Consider the following 6,683-nt stretch of genomic DNA (forward strand, 5'->3'; position numbering starts at 1 on the left):
TGTTTTGTTACTTGCTACCGGGTGTCTGTGAGAACAAAACACAGGCGTAGAAAAGACTATAAATTTTTTTTAACGTGCACAGTAACTGAAATTTAAAACTGTTAAAAGAAAGGCTCAATAACTGTTGCACAGATATAATACACTACGCATCAATTTCTCTTCCCTTTGTGCTTGGCAGTTTTTAACACAAAGCGCTTACAATGTGCGCATCTGGTGTGCAGAATGATACGCTTGAAGCAACACGGCGTTAGGCTATGATGCCATGTTGCTTCAAGTGCATCATTCTGCACACCGGATGCCCACATTGTAAGCGCTTCGTGCTCATAGACTGTATAAAAACAGTTCGTGCTGCACTGTATTTGTTTTGTCCTATCGTATCTATCATATGTTGTTGCCTTATTTAAAATATGCTATACATTTAAAAGAAATGTATTTTAATTTTATAGTATATACTTATATATAAATACATTTATGAATGTTTCTAATGAATGGATTTTATAATACAAATGGCAATGTGTAACATTTTACCATATTTAGTGCAACACTTTTATTTGTTCCCCACAAAATATAGTTTTTTCACTAAATGTTTGGATTTCTAAAATTATTGTGCACTGATTTTTCTAGAATAACTTTTGCTGCCGAATTATCCACTAACCTAGTTTATGATACATTTTTGTCATAGATTATAAATATACGTAGGCCTATATCTTTTCATATTTGTTTATTTAATTTTTCTTTATAATGAAGTAGTCTGTATCTAGTAGATTGTGAAATAATGATTATCAGTTCCACACACAGAGATATATAAATTCTACATTTATTTAAATGAGGGAAAAAAAAACTTCACTGGTATCGGATCGGTATCGGCCAATACAGAACCCTAGGTATCGGAATTGGTATCGGAGGCGAAAAAGGCGGATCGGAGCATCCCTAATTCTAGCCATGCTCATTAGGGGTGGGCCAGGATGGTTACTAGTTGATTAATGAGGATGACTAAGTTTTTCTAGATTTTTATTTCTTTATAGGCTATGCTGTAAACGGGGTTCATTTAGAGATGCAGAAGTGCTAAAGAAGTAGGGCTGGGTTTTGACACAAATTTCACGTTTCGATTCGCTTCTCATTCACAAGCTTTCGATTCGATTCAATATAGATTATTTTGGATATATATCAGGTACAGTACTTGCAAAATTTTCTCAAGGAAAAAAAAAATCTCTCAACTAATGCTGTAAAATATACATGAGAATCATTTGATACTACATTACTATAATATTGAAGGTTAAAATTGACTGATTTGTAAGCTATAGCCTACAACTGCTAAAATTACACTTAACGAAGTATTTAAAATAATAAAGTTACAATTACATAATAATATTTCGATTTCAATTCGTTTAGTTTTTTTAAATATAAACAAACATTTAAATGGTGGCTGTCATAAAAAATGTATGGATTTATTCAAACAAATTAAACATATGAACAGTAAAACTTAATGAATATGTTATATGGTGCATATATTTAGCAAAATACTCCTCTCTACAGTTTATTTTTCTGGCTGACTAACGAGTTTATGGTCACCGAATATGTTTGTTTCTGACGTAAATGTGACATTACGTGACATTGTTTACAAGCCATTATATTGACGTCTTTGCGCGGCTGAAACACTGATTGAGCGATTACATGAGACAGGATACAGATTGTAAAGTTGCACTCTTTCTTTTAACTTACCTTCGGATGTTTAGTCATGTTTATTTTGTGCTGAAACTGGTATTAATGTGGAGGAGATGATCAGTTCACGTGCGCTATGCGCTGCCGCATCTGTTGAACTGAGGCGCTACAGCGATCTGTCACTCCACATTAAACAGCGCCAAAAAGGCATTTATTGTTTGAATAATACTGAAATACAATGGACATAAATTGACATCTGAGACTTTGTTTCATATTAAAGCACCAAAGCACAATGCTTATTGCGATTTATTGGATGGGAAGTGCCCTTCAACGTTCTGTCCATTAAAAACTGAAAACAGGCTAGACTAATCGATTCTTGGGATTTAAGAATCGATATCGTTCCGTAAAAAATAGAATCGATTAAAGAGTTAGTTCACCCAAAAATGAAAATTAGGCCATAAATTACTCACCCTCAAGGCATCCTAGGTGTATATGACTTTCTTCTTTCAGACAAATCCAGTCGGAGTTATATTAAAAATTGTCTTTGATCTTTCAAGCTGTTTAATGGCACTCAGTGGCTGTTGCAGTGCTTCAGTCCAAAATAAGTTAAATAAAAAGCGCCCCTCCATTTAATAAAAAGTGTCTCACACGGCTCCGGGGGGTGAACAAAGGCCTCCTGTAGCGAATCGATGCATTTTTGTAAGCAAAATAACCATATTTAAAACATAATAATCAATTTAATCTAGCTTGCGCTCACTGTTGTAAACGGAAGCAGTTCCGGGGGAATGACGTATGAGTTCAGCTTTGCGCATGCGGCGCTCATAAGTGACACAGGCGGAAACGCAGTAAACAAAACAAAAAATGTTTGTAAGACTTTACTTGAAGTCTTCATAAATAATGCATTCTAAAAGTATCTTTAATCTTTAATGCATTAATTATGCCTTTTAATGCACCTTATAATGCCATTGTATGATCTTATGAATAATTGTAACCACAGTTATACATGATCTTTTACACCTTTAGATAATGCATTAAAACAAATGACAACCCTTTGTACAATGCATTCAATGCTTCAAGTAAAGCATTACTATTGTTTTTTCATTTAAAAAAGACAAGAAACAAATGAATCGCCCCAACCAACAAGAAGCATTCTTTTGTCAATGACAGCATATAAGCCACTTCCTCAGAGCCCCAATTAAGAAGCAACCTAATAAAGGATTGGGATTGGTTTGAGATGATTAGCTGTGTTAACAGGACACCAGAGTAAATCCAGTGTTATGTAACCCAACAGACATTGTCATCAGCCAGTGTCCAAGTTCCTTTGAAACGAGCACTCACCAAGAAGATTATAGTGCGCGGTCCAACAGACATACAGCCTGAGCAAGACAACGGACACACTACAGACGCTTCTGGGCAGATCATCAAGAATTTTTTGTGCTTTGTTTCTTACATATGTGGAAGTCATTCTTTTCTGTAGAACAGAGACACTGATTTGATAACTTTCAGAACGCCACATAGTAACAGATATTATATTTCAATAGCATTAATTTAGAAAAAAAAGCATTTCTTTTTAAGAGTGCAACAAGTGATTCTGGAAGTGTTTAATCATAATCTTGAGTTGAGTTGCAAGCAATCCAACATTACTATAAAGGAATAATTCACCCAGAAATGGACCCTCAGGCCAGCCGAGACATAGATGAGTTTATTTCTTCATCAGAAAAATTAAGCATTTGGGGAAATGTAGCATTACCTGCTCACCAGTGGATCCTCTGCAGTGAATGGGTGCCGTCAGAATGAGAGTCCAAACAGCTGTTAAAAACATCACAACATTCTAAAAGTATCTTTAATCTTTAATGCATTAATTATGCCTTGTAATGCACCTTATAATGCCATTGTATGATCTTATGAATAATTGTAACCACAGTTATACATGATCTTTTACACCTTTAGATAATGCATTAAAACAAATGACAACCCTTTGTACAATGCATTCAATGCTTCAAGTAAAGCATTACAATTGTTTTTTCATTTAAAAAAGACAAGAAACAAATGAATCGCCCCAACCAACAAGAAGCATTCTTTTGTCAATGACAGCATATAAGCCACTTCCTCAGAGCCCCAATTAAGAAGCAACCTAATAAAGGATTGGGATTGGTTTGAGATGATTAGCTGTGTTAACAGGACACCAGAGTAAATCCAGTGTTATGTAACCCAACAGACATTGTCATCAGCCAGTGTCCAAGTTCCTTTGAAACGAGCACTCACCAAGAAGATTATAGTGCGCGGTCCAACAGACATACAGCCTGAGCAAGACAACGGACACACTACAGACGCTTCTGGGCAGATCATCAAGAATTTTTTGTGCTTTGTTTCTTACATATGTGGAAGTCATTCTTTTCTGTAGAACAGAGACACTGATTTGATAACTTTCAGAACGCTACATAGTAACAGATATTATATTTCAATAGCATTAATTTAGAAAAAAAAGCATTTCTTTTTAAGAGTGCAACAAGTGATTCTGGAAGTGTTTAATCATAATCTTGAGTTGAGTTGCAAGCAATCCAACATTACTATAAAGGAATAATTCACCCAGAAATGGACCCTCAGGCCAGCCGAGACATAGATGAGTTTATTTCTTCATCAGAAAAATTAAGCATTTGGGGAAATGTAGCATTACCTGCTCACCAGTGGATCCTCTGCAGTGAATGGGTGCCGTCAGAATGAGAGTCCAAACAGCTGTTAAAAACATCACAACAAGTAATCCACACCACTCCAGTCCATCAGTTAACATCTTGCGAAGCAAAAAGCTGCATGTTACGCTTCATGCATAACACTTCCTCTATTAAATAAGTCCATCTCCTGTTGTCCTCTCACATCAAAGCCCACTCACATATTTGCTTAAAGCTGTTTTGGATTGTTTTCACTTGTAAACAGTGTTTGATCTGTGCATATTTCTCTCATGATTCAGACAAGATGACTTTTTCACTGGAGAAAACAGAATTATGGGTACAGAACTCTCATTTGGTCTCTCATTCTGACGGCACCCATTCACTGCAGAGGATTCATTGGTGAGTTCAGTGGTGATGGAATGCTAAATTTCCCCAAATCTGTTTTGATGAAGAAACAAACTCATTTATACTTTGTATGGCCTGAGGGTGAGTACATATTCAGCAAATTTTCATTTGTAGGTGAACTATTCTTTTAAAGGCTTATGTGCACAATAATTGCGTGAAAATACCTTCAAAAATCAATACAATCCATTCAATTCAATTTGGTCAATTTCAGACTATTCATTTTGTTTCATAATCTTTTGTGAGCAAATCTGAAATGCTGGACAGGAATTATGCAGATGATTTTGATTTTGTGCTCATGAATAAATCATGAACACCCTGAAATTTTCAAGTGAGGGAAAAAAACATAACATGAATAAAACACATCTGATCAATTATTCAGCGCCACAGCCGTCAGCATTTCACATTCACAAGAACGGTCATGTTCAACAACTTCAGCATCCGTCCTTGTAGAGCGCGAGCAGAGGGAAGGCCTATGGCTACGACAGGAAATGAGAACGGAATGAACATCCGCCTCCAATGGAAAGTTGTCACACGGCACTTTGAGGAAAACGGTCCACACTGAGAGCTTCAATGCAACCAAGTGCGTTAAAATCAGAAGTTTACTACATCTCAACTCCATGATCAAAGTGAATTTGGATCATATGAGTATATTAACGTCACAATTTATAGTTTTAAACAAGTACGTGTGGATTTCAATCATAGTTCAAATTCTGAAAGCAAAGCTAAGAGTAACTTGCAAGTATAACTATAATCAACATGACATCTCTGCATTAAACAGTCCTAGATTAAACACCATAAAAATATGGTAAAACCAAAAAACCTTTCCACTACTGCTTTTGCACCCAAAATCAAAACACATGTGGGTAATAAGAACCGTCTCTACGCCACTTTAAGCAAAAACCATAACATATACTGATGCATCAAGCTGCTACTGCATATATGTGTATACATATAGTAGTATGTACTGTAAAGATAACAATTTGTGAACATTGGTGTCTTCATAAATGTAGCATTTGGACCAATCAGACACACAACTATTTGTTATATTTAACAAATAATATCGAACACCCCCTCACCTAAACAAAGGGCCAATTACGAGGGTCTATGGACCCTTCCCCTGAAATGCATCTAACACCTCCGAAAGGCAGAACAGGCCTCTGGTTCCATGGCAACCAATGCTGATATCACTGGTTTTATTGCCCAAAGGAATGCGGGCAGAGAAACTCACTCATTTTCCTCATAGGAAAGACACATAACGCCCAGAGAAATGGACTGTTCTCTGATTAATTCATAGGAAAACCTTTCTTTGAAGGAACTCGCATATCCTTCAGGTCATTGTGTATGTTGTTACTGTCCTTGTATATTGTCTTTTATATTGTATACTGTTTTATGCAGGCTTATGATAGAACCACTCGTTCATGCCATCTTACCTATATGTAATCCTACCATGTTTAGTATCTATGAATTCGTCTTCTGATGATCTAAACGAGAGTGTATATTACATGTTGGTACATAGGCGATATATTAGTGTTCTAAGAATCTTTAGTCATTTTGATTAAAGTTCCATATGCAAATGACCATGCTCTCACACAAAGGGTCATAAAACTCCCCAGTATTTCCAAACTCCCGCTTGGAATTTCAGCCTTTCTCATTGGACAAGCTCATCCTGAGAGCCATGAATCTTGTCAGGCCTTATAGGCCTCACATCAGTGACCCCCGCCTTCAGTCTGCGGTTCTGTTAGATTCTGAGAAGATGAGGATGTGAGCTAGAATGCTCCTAAGGACACCCTAAGTTCGCGCCAGGCTTCGGCCTTGACTTTCCATTCACCAAGACCCTCTGACTCAAACTGGTTCTTTTTCATCAACCAACTTCAGCAAGATCAATTTGAGCCTTCAGATTGCATCAGGACTCTCTTTCAGACAGAAAAGACGTGCAAGTATTCAAAC

The sequence above is a fragment of the Sinocyclocheilus grahami genome, unplaced genomic scaffold, assembly GCF_001515645.1.
Source record: "Sinocyclocheilus grahami isolate Dianchi unplaced genomic scaffold, SAMN03320097.WGS_v1.1 scaffold150.1, whole genome shotgun sequence".
Classification (NCBI taxonomy): domain Eukaryota; kingdom Metazoa; phylum Chordata; class Actinopteri; order Cypriniformes; family Cyprinidae; genus Sinocyclocheilus; species Sinocyclocheilus grahami.